The 24,098-nt window shown below is 38.3% G+C and overlaps 1 long non-coding RNA gene across 1 annotated transcript; it reads left to right on the forward strand.

Annotated features, from left to right (window-relative positions):
• The first annotated feature begins 2,122 nt into the window (after positions 1-2,122).
• On the forward strand, positions 2,123-23,789 carry LOC114155415 (uncharacterized). The gene is made up of 3 exons (XR_003597737.1): positions 2,123-2,185; positions 12,354-12,357; positions 23,779-23,789. It is a non-coding gene; the product is annotated as an uncharacterized LOC114155415 (long non-coding RNA).
• The last annotated feature ends 309 nt before the right edge of the window (positions 23,790-24,098 follow it).

Genomic DNA, 24,098 nt, shown 5'->3' on the forward strand with positions numbered 1-24,098 from the left:
CTGTCATTTTCTGACTTCACTATTCTCACACATTGTGGAAGAATTTTCAGTCAATCAATCAATCAAATTGTATATGTGCTTTTCAGCAACAATGCATTTCAAAGTGCTTTGCATCATAAAAACACAAAAATACAAAGTCATAGAAACACAGTCAACAGTTGAGGCATTACATTTTGTCAAGTGTCATCGTTACACATCAGATTTTTATTAATGTTTTATGATTACGTTTCATAGCAACTCCAAACAGGTGGGTTTATCGTCTAAGGAACTCAGTGTTTCAGCTGTTTTGCAGTTTTCTGTAAGCTTGTTCCAGATTAGTGGTGCATAGAAGCTGAATGCTGCTTCTCCATATTTGGTTCTGGTTCAGGTGCAGAGCAGAACCAGAACCAGAAGACCTGAGAGGTTCTGGAAGGTTGATACAACAACAGCAGATCTCTAATGTATTTTGGCTGATTCTTCTTTCCATCATTGCCAGAAACAATTAATATTTGTCAACATTGGATTTCTTTCTGTCTTTAGGTCCCACTACAATACTTCAGTCATGTTGAGTAGACTTTGACTAGGCAATTACAACAATGCAATTCTTGTTTTTCTGCTTTGGTTGTATATGTGATGATGTCTTTGGGATCATTCTGGAGCATTAACAACTTCATAAAAGCTTTTTATGGGTTTCATGCAAACAGTACCTCTGTATTGTTAGAGTGTGTTTGGTTGGGGTTTTCCTAAACTAGTGTTTCCTAACCCTGGTCCTAAAGGCTCACGTTCCAGCATGTTTTAGATGTTTCCTTGCTTTGGTCCAGGTGATTTCAATTGACAGGTGTTTGCTCAACTACAATCATCTAAATCAGTCCTATTAAAGCAGGATGTCTAAAACATGCTGGGCACTGTGGCTTGAGGACCAGGGTTGGGAAACATGCTCCTAAATAAATATTAACAATATTTGTTTCCATTCATTCATTTTCAATCCCTGTTCAATGTGACTGAAGGCTGTATACATAAAACAAGTTATGTAAACAACAAGGATGTTTTTTTCATTTCCAGACCTTGTCAATGCAGAAAACAAAGATCCTTCCAATTCCTGGTTTTGTGGGAATGTGAACTAACTAAATGTATATCTCCTATACTGTGCAGAGCTGCTTGGAGCTGAGACAGATGGACAGACATAACCTTATCCCATCCATCTGCAGTTGTCTTCTATGTTTCATCTGATCATATATTCATCGCAGTATATATAGACACATATAGATAGATGCAGACTGAGTGCCAGCAGTACTGAGGCCTCCTCCTTTTCCAGACCTCCATCTGTCTCTTCCACCCCCTGCCATGTTTGATTGACAGCCAGTCTTAGGTGGAAATAAGGAGTGATATGAGGGAGGCAGTCAAAAAGAACATTATTGAACTACACCAAAAAAACAAACAAACAAACTGCAATACAATATTTTTATTTTCTGTCATTTGCATTTTTGTTGGTTTGGAAGATTTATTATAAAAACAGCTGGAGGTGAACTGACCCCCAAAACCTTTCTGGAGTCGTGTCAAAACACTGATCATGGAGCATGCAACACACCTACTGTGATTTACTAATCTATAGAAAATACATGACAAATCACTTTTGTAGTTTACATAACTAAAAATATTATACTTGTATTAATGCATCATTATGTCCCATAACTGGAAGATGACACTATAGAAATTAAAAAGGGCTGCTGTGATTTTAGCTGGTTAACAAAACTCTGCAGGCAGTAGTTTGTTTTCTGATGGGAATCTTTGATTTATTGATGCTCGCTAACTTTAACATAGATGTCAAACTCAACCATAAAACCTTAGAAGAAATTATAAACCAATGAAGCTCCACCTCCTACTGCCTTGATATCCTACCAGCAGCTTTTCTTAACGTTCTGCCTGTTATTGTGTCTGACTTGATTCAAAATGTAATCAAGTGTTTCTCCCAAGACTTTATAAACAGCAGTTATCAACCCACTGCTGAAAAGGAATAAACTGGACAAAACACTGCTGCAGAATTACAAGCCTTCCAGGCTTCCATTCATCAGCAAAATTATAGAAAAGTTGTTTCATCAGCTAAATAGCTTTGATATCTGGTTTCTGTGATCGCCACACTTTGACTGGCCTAGTCAAAGTGTTCAATGGCAGCTCCATAAATAAAGACTTTGGAAGAACCACAGTGGTTCTTAGGATGTCAAGGTCACACAGTTGACCTTGACACACAGTTGACCTTGACATGTTGTAGTGACTGGAAAGTTGAGTTGGACTGTCTGGTATAGTGATTGACTGGTTTGGGTTTTATCTAAAGAACAGGGTCGTCTTCGTCTTAATAGGTAACTTCTAATCAGACCCATCTGAAGTCCCATGTGGGGTACCCCATGGTTCCATCTTGGAGCCCCTCTTACTTACTATCTACACGCTCCTGCTAGCTGAGGTTATAATAAGTAACAAATTCATTGTTAGTTAGAATAACTATGCAGATGGTACACAATTCTACATAGTGATGTCACCAGGTGACTCTGAACCAATCCAAGCACTGAACAGATGTTTAGAACCAATCAGTGTGAGGATGTGTCACAACTTTCTCCAGTAGAGGAGAAAGAAAAAATATTATCTTTGGACCTAATGAGGAACTGTCTAGAGTCAGAACACATCTTCTGTTATTATAGCTAGAATAAGTCAGAAATCTGGGAGTAGTGATCAACTTTGACCTTAACCTTCAGAGCCACATGAAGACAATTACAAAGTTGGCCTTTTATCACTTGAAGAACATTTCCAGTCTGGAGGACTAATGTCTCAGAAAGATCTAGAGAAACTCACAATGTATTTATCTTCAGTTGCATTGATTACTGCCGGTGTCTTCACAGATCTGTCCAAAAAAATCAATCCTCCAGCTGCAGCTGATCCAGAACACTGCTGCTCTGGTTCTCACTAAAACTAGAGCACACCCCCCTTTTGTAAAGTCCTTCCACTTAGAGAACAGACTTTAAAATCCTGTTGTTTATAAATTGCTGAACGGCTTAAAGACCTACTGTTGTTGTATCAACCTTCAAGATCCTCTCAGGTCTTCTGGTTCTGGTCTATTTTGCATATCGTGAACCAGAACCAAACATGGAGAAGCAGCAGATTTATGCAATCTTCCCAAAAACTGCAAACAGTTGGAACACTGAGTTCCTTTAAATCAATCCTGAAAGCACATTTGTTAAGAGTCGTCTTTGATCACAGATGAATTGTAGATTGAATTGCAGCTTTTTCACTACTATGCTGTTGTTGTCATGTTCCGTGTTTTTCTGTGTATTTATTTATTGTTTTCTGCGTCCGTGAGTCTCTTCGTTGTCCAGTCCTCCCCTTGATTGTTCCCAGGTGTGTCTCGTTCTGTGATTACCCGCTGTCTATTTAACTCCACCTGTGTTCCTTGTTCCTCGTCGGGTCCTTGTCAATTCAGTGTCTTGTCAGTGTCGAATGTGCGTTTAGTCCGTCGTCTTGTCCATTGAATTTACCAGTTGCTACCGGCGTTGAGCCCTGGCTTCTGCTCGGTCGTGCTGCCTGGTTGTGTGGACTTATTCTGGACATTCATCATTAAAATCATTTATTTTTCACATCCTGGGTCTACAGCGTCTGCCTCACCACCTTCACCACCGCATTTCATGACAGTTGTAATGGACATTTCTTTTTATGTTACTTTTGTGTGTTATGGTTTTGTAAATATAAAGCCCTTTGAATCGCCTTATTGGTAAAATGTGCTACATAAATAAAGTTGACTTAAAGTTCCTCAGCATTCAAAAACTTACGGTTTAAAAGTGTGTGTTTGTGTGGCTAATGTGTCTCTCCTGGTTGTAACAACCTCCAGCAGCCAGACCTCAACACTATAAAAACAGATTTAGGTAAAGCACAAAAGTAATATAGAGGTACATAAAGAATTCAATAGAAGAGCATAATTGTTTCACAATCAAAAGGTTATGAGTGTGTTTCCAACTCCCCCTTCTGCTGCATGAAGTGTCCTTGACCAAGACACTTCCACCCAAAATACATGTTGATGACCAACATGTGTGATGTGAGTTTCTGTGGATTAGTGAGGATTTTAGTACAAAAATGGTTTGAGTGGTCAGTAAGGCCAAAAAGGCACACTGTAAGTGCAGTCCATTTACTGTTTTATATTTATCAGTCAAAATCAGTATCAACCAACATTAGACTTATTAACATTTGTTATTGTTGTTTCATGTTTCACATTATCGATGTGTAAAATGAAACGACTGGTACTGTTCTGTGTCTTCTTCCTGTCAGAGTGTTTGGTCAGCCTGAAACCATCAAGATTTACAGAAACACAAATTTCAGCCTCTCTCTCTCTTTTCCTTTTTCTCTCTCTCTTTATTTCTCGCTCACTCTCTCTCTCTCTCCTGATCTGAAACAACTAAATGTGTTGGAAAGCTATCCAGTTAGAACTGAACTCCTCATTTGGCATATCCTTACATTGGTCTAATAGGAAGTCACCTTGACATTTTTAGAGTTTGCAAGAAAGAAAGGAAAAAAAGGAAGAAAAGAGAACAGAAAAAAGGAAGGTATGCTTTGGTCATTTTAAACTTAAAATGACCAAAATGATGATAAGTATGAAAAACAAGGTACTGGATGTTGGCTTCATAGTCAGAGGACAACATTGGCCAACCAAAATATTAAGTCTAAAATGGTATAGTCATAAGCATCTACGCCATTCACTTCCTTAAAGGGTTACTTTTTTATTTTTTGTGTTTCTGGTCTTATAGACACACAATGTCAAAAAGAATGTTTAAAGAACTTACCCCAGCTGTGGTGCTAATGTTTGCCTGCATACACCCCTGGTTTTTATGGAGGGATACTATTCCTTTTAGAAACTGTCATTGCTTTTGTCATAACATTTCTAAGTACTGAAATGGTGATCCCATTTCAGTACATTCATTCTGACTGCAGCTTTTTCCATGAATCAGGGTATTTTAATGAAGCATTTTTTAGTCTGTAATAGGTTAACTCACTGTTGAAACAGGAAAACTCTGTAGGTTTCTCACACTTTCTAAAGCCATAGAGAAATGGCAAGCAAAGCAAACGATGAGGAGAGGACGTAGGATGCAAAGGAGATATATTTAGGAGAGTGGCAGATTGTGCCCATGTATTTGGGTCTTTTAATCTGTCAACTATCATCTACACCTTTACTGACAGACAAGATCCAAGAAGAGGTGGACATATTTTTAATAACCTCTGTCATCCAAAACTTCCTGTTTTTGTGGTGAATATGGCTGCTGTCAAAACTGTCTCTTTCTCTCATTCATGTTGGCATATAGAGTAGAAAGCCATATAGAAGACTGCATTCTAGACTACACAAAGAGATGGAAATACATGAAAAAATATATAGTTCATAACTAAGCAGGTCATCTTGCAACAAAGAGAACTTTTTGACTTACAGACAAATTTGAATTCAAACTATATTTCTTTGCCCTAACAACCTGAATCTCATGAGGATGTTAGCTGTAAAAGTGAGTACACAGGGTTGCCACGTGTATTTTATGACAAATTCAATAGTTTTCTAGACTCAAATTACCAAAGATCCATCCATCCATCCATCCATCCAAGCAAGAATTTTTTGCTCTATTTGCTGAATGACAGCATAAAAAGAGAAATTCAGAAAATGTACATACATTTCCATAATATGTGATAAAATTGACTTTAAATCTGTGTGACTAGGTCAAATATTCTGGAACTGCTTAAATCTTTTGCACATTCCTCCTGGCAGCACTGTTATAACTGAGTCAAATTTGTAGGCTACCTTGAGCAGAAACACTTCTCTGCCCATAGATTCTCTAAGGAAAAGGCATAAAGTTTCCAAAATATCAGTTATGTTGTCGTTAAGGCATGTTGTAACCGATGCCAAACTTTCCAAAAGATTCACAAGTTTTGTTTTGTTTTGTTTTGTAGCTTTTTTCCAACAAAGCAAAGATCTCAGGTGTCAAACATATTTGAAGAAAGATACAGGAAGAGACAGACACAAACAGACAGGAAAAGCTGAGTTACAGTCACATGCAGCATTGTTAACTGCACAGACAGAGGAGAGAGTAATTGCTATTTTGAAATGAGTAAAATTAACTTGCAACCCCAACAGGCGGTATTGACATTGAATACATCAAATTAACAGTTATTTTTCAACACTTTACATATCAAACTAATAAGTAGCTTACTTACTGTTGAGAAGTGAACAAAGCTCTCTAGCACATTCAGAACTAATATTTGTTGCTCAAATCTGTGGAAGACAGTGTCTTCAACAACCCACAACTGCCTCAAACACAATGATTAAATTTTTGTAAAAGGAACAAAAACTAGAACAGTCATTCATAGCTTTTGTTGAGAAAACAAAGAAACTTCTATCTTTGTTGTCACCTAGCAACAGCTTTCCTGTGACTTATAGTAAAACTAACTGTCCTCATGTCTTATGTTGGGGGTCCCTCCCAAAATCCTGAAATGAGAGTTAACTACTGGTTTATTGTGGTATTTGTGTCTTTTATTATTACCAATATTTAAAAAAGCTCCAATCAAGTTTTATTTCATATATTAGCAGAACAGCTCTTTCTGGTTTTGTTGTAAAGCCCTGCCATCCATCCATGATCCCGAAGTGGGTCACAGAGGTGACAGAGTAAGGGGTGCTATGGTGGCAATGTTGGTAGGAGTTTATCCCATAATCAACAGGTTGTTGGTTCGAGCCCCAAAACTCTGTGTGTCTCTGTGTCCTTGGGAAGACCCTCCACCCACCTAGCCTGCTGGTGGTGGTCAGAGGGTGCAGTGGCGCCGGTGGCTACAGTCCAGTAGTTCACCACCATCAACATGTGAGTGTGAATGGTTGGATGTAGTGCAAAGCGATTTGGGGTCATAAAGCATTATATAAGTGCAGACCATTTACCCTACCAAGGAGGCAAACACACACCTTCTGCAGGTAATCCAGGGTGTTCCCTCACCAGATGGGATTGTTGTCTCTAAAGTCAGTTCCTGATCTGCCTCTTGGTCTCCTTCTAGTGGTGTTCTTCCTCAACGTCTCTTTACTGGAAACTCAGTTGTGTTGAATGCACCACAGGAGACTCCACAGTAACTTATGTTTACTTGAGATTGGGTAACCGAAGGGAAACCCAGACATCCCTATCCCCAGGGACACACTCTGGCTTATTTGGGGCATCCTCAGGGGTTCCCCGATGGGTCTGCCCTGGTATTCCATTTAAGTGGGTTGGGCCTGGAAAGGCACCCAGAAGGCATGCAGATTAGATGTTTAAACAACTGTTACTGCTGCAGGGAAGCAGAGATTTCACTCTGAGTTGTCGCCTGAACCCAGCCACCCTAAGGAAGCTCATTTCAGTCTCTTGTATCCCAGATCTCATTCTTTCAGTCATGATCCATATCTAATGACAACAGGTGAGGAATGAAATGTTGAAGGACCATTAAATTATGAGCTGTACTTGTTGACACAGCTCCATCTTTACCACAACAGAGCAGAGCAATACCTACATGATGTACTGACTCACTGACAGAATATAAGTGAATATTTATATACCTAGTATTGGAACAATAAACATGTTATCCTAAAAATTGGATTTAATTGTATTGTATGTGACCTCTTCTTTCTATAACAAAGACAGTTTTATTGATACATCTTCTGATGTTGCATTTCAGTGAAAAAAGCCATAGCAACTTTTCACTTAGTTTTTTATACTGGAGATGAAGAGATTCTGTCATTCTTGGTCATGCATACACATGCATAATCATACCCTGAGATAGACAGATATAGTATGGATGTCTTGCTGTGATGTATATGAGGGTACAGTTACATCCCGGGGTTAATAATGGAGCTGTCAGTTTGATGTGCATACCTGTGTGTGCATGTGTGTGTGAGCCATTAATAGTGTGTTAGCTGCTATTACAGTTGATGGGTTTGAGCCAACAGGGTTGACTTGCTCCTATTCAGTCTGTTCAGACATAATAACTTTGTAGCAAATAAATAAAGGCTACATTAGCATTTGTATTCCAGGTGTTTGCCTTGTTTTTTTTTTTTGTTTTTGTTACCTGATAGATTTTGTTAAAAATCTTAGCATAGCATTTTTACTATGAGTCACACTGAAGCACAACCCCCCCCCCCCCCCCCCCCAAAAAAACAAAGGTTTTTTATTTGTTGCCTTTATAACCGTTATTTAGAATCAGAGTAAATCTTTAAAAAGATATGGCACTTTATCCATCCATCCATTTTCTTACACCCTTGTCCCTTACATGGTGCTGGTGCCAGCTAAAGTTCCAGGCAAGAGGCGGGGTCAGCCTGGACAGGTTGCCAGTCTGTCACAGGGTAACACAGAAACAGACAGGACAGAACACACACACTCACACCTAGGGAGAATTTTAGAGAGACTGTTAACTTAACTGGGAGGAAGCCAGAGTACCAGGAGAAAACCCACCATGCACAGGGAGAACATGCACACTCCATGCAGAAAGACCCCGGGCCGGGAATCGAACCCAAGACCTTCTTGCTGCAAGGCAACAGTTACACCAACTGCGCCATTGTGCAGCCCTCAATCCATCCATCCATCTGAAAACTTTGCATTGACCTGGAAAAAGATCATCTCTCATAATTTTTCTGTAACCATCAGAAAAATTATTAAAGTTTACTATTTTAATACTTTACAAATCGTTTCCCTTACTTCTCTCTTCCTCACCCAGCCCCACTGATCTGCTCAATATTTGGTTCTGAAGTGTTCCTCTCTTAACAGAGTCTGGAAGGCCGAGGTTGCTGCTGCCCAGAAAGTTGATTGTCAATCAATCAAGAAACTGATAAATTCCAAGAATAGAAGTTATTCAAGAAAAAGCTCCTGGTTACTATATTTATTTATTCAAACATCAGAAATGCTTATTGGAAATTTTGAGTTTGTTTGTCCAGTTTAAAGTTTAGAGAAAATATGGTGTGACTACGCAACATAATTTCAATAAATTTCAAAAACATAAGGTGCACACAATATACAGGACCATGATGTTTCAAGACATATTCTATAGGTTTTCATTTTTGTGAAAACATTTATATGCATTTTTTTATAAAAAACAAACTCTTTTTGTTGTATGCATTGGCAACATTCTGTCAGCCCTGTTTTAGTTATGTTTGTAAATTTTTATTCTTGCACAATTATCATTATCCATATGTGTGTTTCTGACCATCAGACCAGAGTAAATCTTTAGATATCTTGTCATACTTATAGTTATTCTTTGTATTTTTCACCCATTTGACGAATATAAAGTATTTTCTACTTGTTGATATTATTACCACAACATCACAAATGGAAAAAAAAGTGTGAAATTTGAAAGCTTATGCTTTCTGACAATGTTGGGACTGTTTACAGACTTTGTTTTGTGAACATTATACATTTTCCATTTTAGGATATAACATGGAAACTTACACTACTTTTACAAATCTATGAACAGCAACATTGTTCATATCGCTGTTGCTAGTTCATATAGTTCTATAATGAGGTAGTAAGTGGAGGAACACTGAATGACAAATTTAAAATTTTCCTGTTTCTGGAAAGGATGGGGCTCCCGGACTATAGCATGATTTAAAAGGGAAGCTTTTAAATGTGAAGTATCCTGGACAATGTTGATGATGCCCTCACAAAATTAGATCTCAGTGACACCAGAAAGAAGTGTCTTGACTTTCAACTTTTACTTAAAAATAAAAATAAAATAAATAATTATATATATATATATACAGCATACTGTATATATATATATATATATATATATATATATATATATATATATATATATATATATATATAGCTTCAGATATATGTATCTGAAGCTAAGTCTAAAGTTGTCGTATTTGTTGTACATCCTATATAAGACCCAGTTCCACTTCTGCCAATGGATTAAGGCAAAACATACTCTTGTGATAAAAAAAGTTTGACCACTTTTTCATCAACTGGCACAAAACTCACTAAGTAGGTTTTCAAAAGGCAAACCTTTCAGGATGACTGTCAATAACAAAATGCAGCATGCCACACTCTTATCCTAGGAGTGAGAGGAGAGGCACTGAAAAGGATCTCCTCTTTGTGAAAACTGTTGGAAAGAGGAATCAAAACTGCGGCCTCCACCAGCGTTACAGCTGGCTAATGCTTCCCTGTCAGTCTACTTGAGCAGCATGTCTAAATCCTTCGAATCATTTTATGGAGCCCCACTGAGCCAGGACCAGCCAATGTCAAAGTAAGCCATCAACCAGAAGAAAGGCCTGTAAGCCTTTTCTTTTCTTTAACTATTAGGAAAGACCAACTGAAATATTATTATTCTCCTGTTCTGAAATATGTCAGATTAAACTGTTACTTTCACTGAACCATACATGAAAGACACAAACACTAAAAGTGCTTTACAGCCGTATTCCAGAACGCATTTGGAATTTCCTGAAATATTATATTAAAACATTTTTAACCTGCTCAGCCATATGACAGCTTAAATTGTTACTTTTAGCAGCAAAAGGGGGAAAAAAGGAAAAACGACAGCAGAAGAAAAAAAAGGAAGATTTAGAGAGAAAACCAGCAGCAACTCTGTTTTCTGAATCCCACCAGCAGATCATTGTATTAATTCATTAAAGAAATGAATTAAGATGATAGCTTAACATGCACATGCTTGGCAATTTAAATAAAAAATAGCAATAACAATACAGTCAATTCAAAAAATATCACGTGGAGTTGATTCAGATGGCTGATTTAGATAACAACCAAAATAAAATCTTGCTAAAATGACAGAAATTGAAGATTTCTGAAGGTCTAAATACATTTATAGTAAGATAAATTCTATTTTAGTTCTTCAGTTTTATATTACCTTAGGCTAATACATTTACAATAATCCATTTACATTATTTCTTTAAACATATGAAACATTTGAAGTAACTGATTTCACAAAAACTAGTAAACTGTGGAGTTAGTATATGAAAAGTTCAACCCACACTGCAATTCAATCAGTCTTGTGGTAGACTGGTAACCTGTCCAGAGTTTATCTCTGTCCGTTACCATTTATAACCCTACAAATGATCAAGACCCAGTAGCCATGTTAAAGGTTATCAATAGCTTTTTTTTAGCAAGTTCTGAATCCACATGTGCAAAATAATCAGAGCAAATATGTCTACAAATGAAGTGATGTGTAAAAATATGTAATCAAAGTATTGAGCACATTATGAAAAAGATAGGCAATAAGGAATAGAAAGCCAAGAAACCAGCAAAAAACTGCCAGTATTTAGAAAGTATTCCAGGGGAAAATGTTCTGGCTGAGCAAAAAGGCAGAAAAGTGTTCAAATTTAGATTTTTCGGCTGTGTTTTTTTTTTCTACAAGAAAGTTTTTTTTCTTTCTTTGTAAGATCTTTAAGAGATTTTAAATTGCAACTCATGCGGCCATTTTTGTTATGTTGGCCCCAACATGTGAACATTTATGAGCAACATCACCTCCTGCAACGTCTTTCTAATATGATGTTGCTTTCTTCTTGTAAAAGTTTGTATACACTGGATACTAATGTGTCCCAGTGTCCTGCAGAATTATGACTGAATATGTTTGCTGTGTGTCTTGATTGATTTTTTTTTTATGATGAAAGACTAACTGACCGACCTGTCCAGGGTGACCCCGCCCCTCACCCGAAACGTTTGCTGGAGATGGGCAGCAGCACCCGTCCCGAACCCATTAGGGACAAGGGTGTTAGAAAATGGATGGATGGAATAACTGACCATCTGGGAATTACATTATGGTGCCCACACTAAGGATGATCAGCAAGGCCACTTAGCATCACAAGTGCTACCAAGTAGTCTAATAATTAGAAGCTGAATTAATAAAACAGCAAGTTGTAGCTTAAATTTCATTTACAATTTGAACCACCTCATGTCTAAGGTGAGCATAGTGTTGTGTGAAATTAAGTAATATCATTGGATCATGGGACATATCCAGGGTGAAACCCCCCTCTTACCCCGTTGACCGAGAAGCAGTAGGCAAGGACATTTTCATACAGCGTCTCCTAGTCATTGGTGATTTGCTCAGGTCTTAGTTATTCAATATTGACAGTGTAACAGATAATGTTTGCTTATTTCTGATGATATACAATGGTTACATCATTTTAAACCCTAGCAAGGAGTAAAAATGTTACTTCCACATATTAGAATTTAAAAACTGTTAACTTGCTTTTTACCGTGGCTGTATAATTTTGTCACCTTTTTGACTATTATTGAAGCTTTTCTGAAGAAGATGGGTACCACCACGCTTTACACAAACATTTTCCAAAACAGCAGCGTCTGTGTGAGCCAACTTTTTAGTGAAAGCTGTGAGTCCAGCTGGGTGCTTAAGAATAAATTGATCACCCATAAATGTCACCTTGTTTTCAGCTGCACACTCAGACACTTCTTGCTTGCTAGGGGCTTCTCACAGTCATCTTGCAGATTTGAATTGCCAAACTGAAGAAATACCAGTCTTTGTTCTTTGAATCACACCAGTGTTTTTTATTTGCACCATTGACTAAACCGCTATTAAGCTTTCCAGATCATCAAATCATTTTCTGTCACTTTGGAACTTGCTGCTGAACTCAATTTTTCAGTAAGACATTCATGAGAACTTTAGTTTTTGAGTACTTAAGAGTAGAAAGAAAATAGGAATATGACTTCATTTAAGCTTACAGTTACACATGTCCTAGGTCCAAGCTTGTTTAGTTGCTGTAACTTTCTTTATTTGAAAAAGTAAATTTGGTTTTCATTTAAGCCCAAAAGATAATATTTTACAAAAAATAAATGTTGAGCTCATAAAAGAGGGAAAAAAGAAAAAAATTAGAGTGAACTCAGGCAAAAATGTGACCAAACTAACTGCACAAAAAAACATGACTCACCTGGTAATGGATATATAATGGTGAAGTATATATATATATATAATTTATTTCTTTATGACATGAAGAAATATGACTTAGTTCAGGAGGAATTTAGCCTTGGATTATGAAAACACAGCTTCATTTATTTCAGTTTTAATCTTGGTTCCTCTCAAGCAGGTTATGAATGATGAATCTGCAGTTTGGTAATTCAACATCTCTATAAATCTTCTAACTTTGCCGTATTGTGTGATATGCTACCTGAACATGCACCATCTTATAAGTAGAAATGGCAATAATTAAAATGCATCCACTTCTACTGGTGATTAACATTCCCTCATTTGTATATGGACCACATTTTTCTGACTGATAAAAACTGCAGAAGACGATCAACAAAAACAAAAATGAACTTCAGACAGAAGAGGACATGTTTGTATTGTCTAATCTGCTCTTCCTTTCGACGTCCTCCCCATTGTTTCTCTCAGTTTGTAACTTCACTTCTCACCTTTGACCTCCTCTCCTCTACATCTCCAATGTTCAAATGATTTTCGCCCCCTCTCCTCCCATATGACCTTCACTCCTTGCCTTTCACCTGCTCTCCTCCTCATTCCTAAATTCTCCTCTTTTTTTCCAGAGGATCCCTCCCTCCGTCTTCATCCATGTTCTCCCCTCTCCTGTCTGCCCCTCTCTCTCTCTCTGCTTGGTTGGGGGTCTGTATTGTCCCACCTTTGGCTCTCTGTGGGAACAGCTTCTCTGTTTTTTTAGTAATTCAGCTGGGCTTTTTTTTTTCAAAGAAGGCCACCACAAAAGGTCCCATCCTCCAAATACACACAAATCTAAGCAGTACCCCCTGCTCCCCACCCTCCCACTAAGGCCCTCTGAGTTTGTTTAAGAGATTGAGGATATAAAAACGACAGAAAGGGAGAAGGACAGAGAGAAAGCGTCCACCCATTAAGGTAATTATATAGAGCCTCTGTTCCTGTTAGGGCCCTTAATTGATGTTAATGTTTGCCTAATTGGGGGGATTCAAGGAACTGCGGGGTGAGGGGGCTCGTCCTCAAAAGGGCCTTCTTCCCCACAAGGAGCACCCTTCAGTTCTCCCCACATCTTCTCGCTCTGTCGTTCACACCTTCCTCACAATAGCTGTTACCTCCAGCTTTCTCACATTACTTTTTCTTAACACCCCACCACCACCTCCCCCTCCACCTCTTGTCCCCTCTCCTCAACCCCTCTGGGCAACTGAACAGGCTCTCACAACTCACATACCAACCTCATTTAACTGCATCAAAACACAGCAACACGGTCAGAGACGAAACACAACAGGAGACAATGGAGGCTTTAGATTTTCAGATTGTCAGATAAAGATTTTCTGATTTGATGCCTAAAAAGTGCTCACATCTTTAGCAAAGTTATTATTCATAGCTCATGCAGCTGACTAAAAGTCTGATATGTGGACTATTTAAATTTTCTAAAAGACGTTTTAAAATAATTTACAATGTACTAGTTGATGAAAAATTCTAGTTTAAATTTAGATTTATATTCACTTTATTTCCTCACCTTTTTAAATTATTTTATGCCTAATTTATATCCTCAATTTATATCTTCAATAACACAAAATAATTTTGCTTCATAAACACTTAACATTTATGTTAAGTGTTTATTGATAATGTTTTAATAAACATGGTAAATTGTTTTAAGACTATTTTCGCTAGTCCATTTATATCTAACCTAGAACAAATTAAAAGGTGTCTGTCTGTAGCTGAGTATCCTTGCAGGCCTGGTGTTTCTCTCCAAAACTCAACAGGCTGAAGATGAGCTTCACCCTGAAGAGGTGGCCAGTCCATCATAGGAGAACATAGAGGCACACAGGAGAAACAGTCTGCATCACATCATTAATAACTCAAAATAAGTAAAGTATTAACAAATTTTGTCAGAAATGAAATAAATTACAAAAGTTTGAACAAAAAAAAAAATCCATCCTATGGTTAGATATGAAGAAGAAAAAACAATCAAGCAAATACATAGAATATTATTAAAGAAACAGCAATAAATAGAGTAAGGGAAATTTATTGGGAAGAGATTATACATAGTATGCACAACGTTCAAAATGATCAATTTATTCTGTTAGGTTCCTTCTTATTATGTCAGAACAACTCACTCACCGAAGTGATGTCTGAAAATTAGTTGTGTAAAATAAAACTAATTTTAAAATATTGTAAAGGAATGAATGCACTTAAAGAGCCCAGACAGGAACTGGACATCGTTGAGGTTGTAGAGGCTTCAGCCTCACCATGTGAAAATTCAAAGTCAATGAGAGCATATTGCTACTAATGTGTAAAACAATTTCCTAAGAAAAAATAAATAATAAAAATCTCAAAGCCTTATATTATTACATTATTATATATTTTATTTGATACGTGGCTGCATTTTCCAGCAAAAGTACACAGCCAGCAAATTTAAAAAATGTAAATTTGTTCTTACTTTAGGTTTTTACACTTGAAGACAAAATCATAAAAAGTTATATATTCAGGACTCAAAGCCAGGTATTGTAATATGTTTATGCAATCAATCAATCAATCAATCAATCAATCAATCAATCAATCAATCCAGAACATACAGACACAAACACACATTCTCACCCAACAGAAGACTGGAGGCTATAATCCCCAAGTGAAATCTCCATGAACACTCTATACTCCTGTCTCTAGGTTCTCATATACCAAAGGGGCAACAAGCCCCCAGCCCCAGAAGGGGCTGCTGTCTGAAATACCCCTGTCAGACAGCAGCCGGGGTCAGAACGCATGCCCAACACCAATCGTTCCAGGAACCTCAATGTCTAAATGAACTTAACATTTGGAAGTGGGAACAAGCATCAGAAGTGAGGTTAATTGAAAGCTCTCCCTCCTGATGCCATTAAGCATCCCCAACCCCAAGGCCATATGTGTCCATGACATGAGAAATTTAGAAGCGAAAGTGTCTGGGTGGTACAATATAACTGGGGCCACCATGAGACAGGAGATGGAGAACCCACGTCACACCCAAGTGAAGCACCCTATGGCCCTACAAGTGTGGTGGTGTGTTGGAGCAGACTGAGGGAGATGTCCATGGGTGGGGTGGAAGTAGCAGCATCACAGAGCCCTACAACCTGACAGGTTCAAATGAATAAAACAAATACAGATCTGAATCAGAAACATTGTGATTGATTAAGCTACATCACATGTTATTTATAAACGACACATACTGTTGTTTTAATGTAAAACTGTTCAAGACACCACAGACTAACCTACCTAAGCCAGCCCGATCTGCATTTAAATTTAAATCCAACTCCAAGGTAAACATAAAATAGAGCTCACTAGGCATAAACACCAAGTCAGTCCAAAATCATTAGGTCAAACCATTCAGGATGAATCCCATTTTAAACCAAGAACTCATCCAAATCAGCCAACCAAAGTTAGACCAAACTAAAACACACGACAACAAACAAACACATCCATCGTCCTCCAGAGCAAACACAGTAAACTGAGTTGATCCAGATGAACTTGAGCTAACTGACAGCCGCCATTGTGCTGCAATGACATGCTCTGCTCTGACACAAACTGACAGCGATTGTTGGTTTGTGTAGGCTCTGATGATGATGATGGTGATGATGATGATGGCAGAGGGTGAAAGGCACCGTCAGCCTCCACTGTTCTCCCGTCAGCTTCACCACCAGCATGTGCTGGCACTGCCGCCACCACCAGGCCCAGTGCTAATTACAGCTACATCTGTTTTTATTCTTCCTCTCCTCTCGTCCCGCTGTTGTCGGCTGAACAAATAGTTCACGCCTTGTCCCTCCCATCCTGCGTCTCTCCTCTTTACTCCCCCTGACACCTTCCTGCATGTCCTCACAGCTGGAGGCAGTGTCAGCGCTGCTCTATTATGGAGTGTATTTGCATGTTTTTGTGTGTCATCTGTGTGTGAGAGAGGGAACGTTTGGTATTAAACACTGGCGCATTTTTTCGTGTTCCCACATCTCTCTGTATTTGTATATGCTAATGAGAAATTTCTGTCCTGCTAGCCATAAAGGGGCTGCTGGATAATAACCCTGTAAAACAAACAGCTGCGAACCAGCAAACCAATTATCTCTGCTCTTGTTTTTCCGAGCCCACTGAAATGGCTGGATGTAGAAGAAAGAGAAGTGTGTTTTTACCAACACTGAAGCCTGAAATGACCCAACACACTACCCTGGATTCTTTCTCTTGGTTCAGTTAAGAGTACCCATCATTTCAATGGAGGGGTGGTGGTGGTGAAGGGATCAACAGACGACGACAAGGCCGTTGGAAAAAGCTAAGTAAAATGACAGCACCACAAATAACCTTCAACGCTTTCTGCCCACGAATTCAGCCATACACACTGAAAACTCCTCTAAACTATGTCCTGCAGCCAAATGAGACACCTGTCCAAACCTCCAAAGACCTTTTGTATCTTTCACAAATTCTCTACACAGTGTTCTAATTGGCTAGCCAGCCTGTGTGTTAGCGTGCATGGCATGCCTGGCTGCCGAGAAGGTAAAATAGGCAGGCGGGGGAGCTGAATAGAAATTTGATTGTGTTGCTGTCAAGCGCTCCCACATGAACTCCCCTTTTCTTTTTCCACTGAGACAGAGAGGAAAAGTGTGAAGGGAGAGTAGGGGGATAAGAAGGTGTGTGTGTGTGTCTGTGTGTGTTGGGGGTAGGGGGAATGTAAGGGCTGGGTATGACGAGGGAGGGTGAGAGAGAGAAAGAAAGAGAAAGGGTGAAAGAGACACACTTCATTTGCCATCCAGTGGCCTGATTGGAGTGGCAAAGCCAATTCACATTTCAAGTGGAGTTCCCATCACACAAGCCCCCTATACCAAACCTCCATTCCTTCTTCATCACCCTACCTCCCCGTCCCCACTGCACCCCTCCGCCCCCGTCCCTCGTATCCTGCCAATCAAGCACAGCCTGTACAAGCTGCCGATGTTTCGAGCAGAGAGCTTCATCATCATGGATGGGAGCGGTAATGACTCTCTCTGAGGGGCTGTAATAGCTGCGGCTAATGGGGAAGGGTGGCAGGGAGCGGGGCACAGGGAGCGAGGGTCATGGGGAGGGTTGGGGCTGACTGCAGAGCGGCTGCTGCTGTCACGGCCAGAAACTTTTTTGGGGTAATTTACACTGAATGTTTCCCATCGTTCAACAAGTTGGAGGGGTCTCACAGCAGCTTCTGATTGTCTTCAATACACACAGAAAGAAATCTTCCTAAAAATACCAGACAACCAGAGTTCATGTATGTGTAGCCTTGAGAAGGCCGCTGAAGAATAAAGCACCGGGTAAATGATGGAGGATTCTGAAAGAGACCCGCCGGGCCCAAGGCGGTCGCAGACTTGGTTTTTGACATTTTGGGGACTTCATCTTTAAAAGTTCATTAAAAAAAGAAATAAACTAGAAGAAGACAGGCCAGAATTCAAGAGGCTTTGAATTTGTTTAAAAAATCACAGATGACTAAAAGAGACACACATAGAAAGGGACAGAGAGGCGGACGACGTGCTTCCAGTAACATCTTACAGATTCATAAAATATTGTTTTTGTTTTAGATCATGCCCTATAGTGGTATACAAAATATGATGGCTAAATTTTGTATATTTTATACCCCAACAATTTTTAAGAAAATATGCAAAATGATTTTATTAATCTTAGTAATTCAGGACAGCTGTTAAAGAATAGTGAATATTATTCTATGGATTGGGCAGACATGATGGCGTTCCTCAGAGACACAGACTAGGTCCCAATATGGCCTTTTGAACTGAAGCCTCTTTGCTGCAAAGCCGCTGTGCTCCTGTTCTTTTGTTTCCCAAAGATTCATGGCAATTTAGAGCTTGAAGCAGAGAGCCTGGGCCTTTTGGAAGAGCATCAATGTAACGTGCCAACATGAAAAACAATTTCAGAACAAAGTGGTATGGAAAGAAAAACTGTGTTTTGACCATTCAGTGAAATCCTCTCCATAGCGGTTCAAATAACTTAGATTAAGATGTCAGACAAAAGTACTTTTTAGCCTACATTTTTAATTTGGTTTTGTAAGAATTCACAAGAAAAACACAAACACAAATGCAAACTAATTAGTATCTCGATTTGAACTGAATGTGAATTTTATGGGGTACTTTCAAATATTTTGAAAAGATATTGAATTTGTAACATTAGATTAAAAGTAATTAATATTTTATTTTATAAAAATATACACTTTCTGTTTCAATTAAATTTGTAAGCAGTTTGTTGTGGTGTAACATCTGGGTTTTATCTGTCATAAGATATCCCTACACTTTCCATTATTCACTTTTCTGTCTTGTTAATGTTGAAAAGCAGCCTGGCTGCACTGAATGAAATATTCCCCAGAGTGCAATGAAACAAAATTGTTGTCTTTCTTAGCAAAATGTGAAACCTGTCTAACACAACACAGCCAAATTTACACAGTTTTAAACTTTTAGAAGATATTTTGACAGTGGAACAATTAAAAGGCCGACTCAGAGGTGAGTGAAACAGACATGTTGTGGAAGTGATTACCTGCAACAGTGAGCATGCACCTTATTCACTGCCAACAAACAGGATGAGAACTGAGCACAGCAAAGCAGAGCCATCTCCTGGATGGCTGACATATATCATAAGGATTTCACAAAAACTCATTTTTCTGTTTTACTTTAACGTTGAGTACCTGAAAAACACCAAGAACACAGAAGTGCACGAAGCATGGTGGACAACAGTTCTATTACCTATATATACAGTATATATACAGTATATATATATATATATATATAGCCAAAGCATCACACCCTCACTGGACTCCAATCCTTCTATATTGTGTTCTGCTTCCTTCACTGCCTTTCAGCAGATATGCACAGAGATCCTGCCGTCCACATAATGTAAAAGAAAAGGGCAACTTTATGTTCAAAAGAGGAGTTATAGGTCACCAGCCAGATCTAGATAAACTCTGCCATTGGATAAAAACACAAACACTATACTTTGCTCCCCATAACCCAGAGGCGCTTACTGAAGGACTGCTGAGGTTTACAGAAGAAAACAGCAGTACTAAATGTTGCTATGTGCATATTTAAAGGAATATGCAGTGGGCAATGTATGGAATACATGAATGTTTTCCTCAGTTTATATATTTCTTTTAGGGGCACTGACATAAAGTGTGCATCAGATGGTGTGAATTTATGTCAATAGCCCCAATGGAAGTATTTAAACTGAGGAAAACATGGTCATGTTTAAATACATATTTTACTGACTTTATGTTGGACCATTAAATATGTTTATTAAGGTGAAACATTACAGGTGATAAGTAGTAAAATGTAGTGAATAATTAGTAGTAGGGAATGTCAAGTTTAACATGTGTCTTGGTTCGACAGTGTGAGTGTGGTCGTTGTCCTGGTGAAAAATTTTCAGGTTCTGTTTAAGAAAGTCCCGGCACATTTTGTATGCTGAAAGACATACTGTATGTTTCCAACATGATGCTTCCACATGGGGTTTGGACGTAATGTGTTTGTCTCTTCCAAACATGGAGGAAACATCATTCACAGAGTTCCATCCTGGTGTCCTCTGACCAGAGTTTATTCTTTCAGGATTTTTCTGGCCTTTTCAAATCTTCTGCTAATTTCCAGTTTTTTGGAGGCTACCCTATCCTTTCATTTGATTTGTCAGAAATCAAATGAAAAATACCTGACTGATTTATGGTGAAGTTATGCTCGTTCCACACCTGGAAGATGACCTGTGCAGCGGTCACTATAGTACTGCTGCACGGGTTCTCCAGTGCAGTGGTACTGATTATCTGTGTAATCTGCATGTTTTCAGCAATAAACTTGTAAAGGTCTTGGGGAGACCTGTTTGCTTTCTGTGCATTTTAGTCACTTCTTATAGAAATTTTTCCAAACGCCTACGACAAATTTCTGTGATTTAAACTTCTATACGTTTTTACAGTTCATTTTGTTCATGCGTTTATACTTTGGGTTTAGATGGTGAAACTGTAACTAGTTGAGTAAAATTTTTTGTCTTAACAAAAGAAATTGTAAAACCCTTCATATCTCTAAAACCACACAACAGACATGTCTCAAAACTCAACAACTTTCAAAACTTTCAACTTAAAAGTGACTGAATATTTGGTTTAAGCTTACTTAAGGTTTCTTTGCTGAAGGAGGCGGGACATGAATGCAAAATGTCATAAATCACCAAGACAAAAAAACTAAATTGTAATTCAACCACTTTTGTTCATACTGTACAGTCCAAACTCACAGCACTTTATGAGACAAACATAATCAACTTATAAGTAGAACTGTATCATAATATTAGTTCAATTATATGGACAGTCAGCTACCAGTTGAAGTTTAGTCATAATAGAGTGCAGTCCAGTTTCTGGATAAGGCCAAAATAGTATGTTTGTAGTATGGATGAGGAAATTGATCAAATTTGCTTCCAATGTTCAAACAAAACAAAAGACCCTTCATGCCTCCAACAGTAGTTGTAACTATAATCTGTTCTAATTTATGGCAGTGAAATCCAGTGAACACGTCTCTCATTTTATGAAAATTTGATCTCTAATTTGACCAATTGAAATACTTTTCATGCCTCAAAAAACCCAAAATGAGCTAAACTTGAAGTGCAGCAAGACACAATGACACCAAAACAACTCAGGTAAAAGTTATAAATACTAATATATTTATTAGTATGTATTTTAAACATTAAATTATTCATTCCACAATTCTGTTTTTTGTTTTTTACAATTCCATGTATTTCAAAGTAAAATCATTTGTTATCCTTAAAGTGTCTCTGAACAAATGGTTGTTCAGTTCAGTAGAAAAATATCCCAGATTGATCCGTTTAGGTAAAACATAGAAAAATCACACTGTCAGTTTTTGCTTTAACCTTCCTCTGGTGTTAGCTTTCTGCTGCCATCTATAGTGTTAGCGGGTCATTTTGGACTCGTGTATTAAATCAGCCATAAAATACCCTAAAAACAATCTTTTATCATCCAATGTTTTTCTTAACTCTTGTTTAGCTGGTTGGGCTCCCTCATCCATGAAAAGATTGGTTTTAATATTTTTTTGTGGCCCCCTGGGCCTTTGTTTTAACAGCATACCCCTCGTTTTCAATGTCTAAAAAGTGGTCAAATGAACCTTAAGAGAAGAAGGCAACAAAATAATCAGTTTTTCTGTTACCTGAGTGTAACTGAGAGATATTAAAACACATTTCTTAAATGTTCAACAAAAAAAAAAAGATTTTAATTTTAATATTATCAAATATAGTAACATCTATGGTGTTTCGGGTCATTTTGGACCCGTATATATTTACTTCAAGAAAAGGGCAAAACCTCTGGCCCTGGGTTGAACATCAGAGGAAGGAGTTGCACCCATCTCTCCCAAACATCCCTGATGGGAGCAAGCTTGTCAGATTTTGCTCTAGTGTCTCGATTGTCAAATCTGAGGACTCTTGAGATCATCTGAAAGGTCCGAAGAAACATTGTTGCCCGGAAAATATTTCTGCCCGTTGATGCATCCCAGAGACTCTCAGTTGCCTCATTGCTGGATCTGTAAACTCCAGCAAGGAGGAGAACACCAATGTAGGCATCCAGGTACGTCTCATCAATGTCTTTCCACGTGTTGCCATGGACTTTTTTCCCCTCAAGGTTTGTCATGGCAATTATGACTTTTTTTAGTGACAATGGCAAAAAAAGATCAAAGCACGTCTTGATGTCACTTACTCTTGTCACAGCAAACCTCGTGACCCCAGGGGTCATTTTGATGATGTTTGCAGCAGCTGTCCTTCCATGCACATCAGGAGGAACTGTGCTCCAACGGATGTTGCCACGTTTGGATTGGAATGATTCAGCAGGAGCAGCTTGAGCACCAGTGACCTCCTCTTCAGACTGATCAGTTGTGTCTGTTTCTTCCAATTGGTACTCCACATCATCTTCGTTCTCAGAGGCCTGCTCATCTCCATCGCTAAAATCCTGTGTGTCCTCTGCCTCATTTGCAGCAAAGATGTGATCCAAAGCTTCATTTACAGTGAATCTTCTCCTCATTGTTGCATCCTGTGAATTGGAGATGTGTACTCTGCAAGTCACCACCTCTACACTCAAATGGCTTGACAAGCCTGGACATGTCTCCCTTTGTTTGTTCTCACAAAAAGGCAAAGAGAAAAGCCCCTAAATGAAGCTCAAGTGGTTGGAGGAAGAGGCTGTTGGTTGATTGTGTGTTCATGATTTAATTTTTGGCATTTTTTATTGTTTTATAATTGAAAATTTTAACCGGGTCACAAATGACCCGAACACCACAAAAGGCATTTTTTTCACCAGAGCACTTTATAATTTAGTAAAAAACAAAAAATTTATTTTACTTTGTTTAAAAGGAAGTCCCTGACAAAGTCAAAAAGTTTCAACGCAAAAAACAAATGTATGAAGTACTTTTATGCATGCTAAAACTCAAAACGGGTCCGTAGGGACCCTAACACCATAGGAAGGATAAAACAGTACAGTATGTATAATGCGAAGGATAAAACCAGTCCCTTTTGTAAATTAAAAATCCACACAAAGCATGTTCCACTTTATTGTTGTGTTTTAACTTGCCCACCAACAATTATGATCAGAACGCTTTTTTTCTTTTGGTTTTGACAGCAACCAATTTTTTGCTTGTTTGGATTTTCTAGTTTCTTTGGTCAAACTCAGGGTTCACAAAGCAGGATTGCATATCAAATGCACCAATTAAATGCTGCATGGTTGTGCGGTTGGTAGCACTGTTTCCCTGCAGCAAAAATGATCCTGGGAGTTTGCATGTTATCCCTGTGCATGTTTTGTTCTCTATGGGTACTCTGACCAAAAACATGACTGCTATGCTACTGTAAATTTCCCTGAGGTGTAAGTTGATTGGACCAGATTTTGGACTGGATTGATCGGCTGTTATGTTACAGAAAAGTTAAGAGGAGGAGCTATAGATTTGTGTAAAATATATTTAAAAAAACAAACAAACAAGAAAATAAAAAACTAGAAGAATACTTCTGGCACAATTAGATGGCACATTGTGTTTCACTGAAGAAAGATTCTGCATTAAAACTCAAATAAAGTAGTCTGTATTTCTGGCAGTAAAGAGCAAACTACTGAGATTACACCAGTTTTACTCCTATGTTGGCAGCAGCTACGCTCTGTGACATGAAGGAATAATACATCTCAATGTCAGAAGATA

This window comes from Xiphophorus couchianus, chromosome 13, assembly GCF_001444195.1.
Source record: "Xiphophorus couchianus chromosome 13, X_couchianus-1.0, whole genome shotgun sequence".
NCBI lineage: Eukaryota > Metazoa > Chordata > Actinopteri > Cyprinodontiformes > Poeciliidae > Xiphophorus > Xiphophorus couchianus.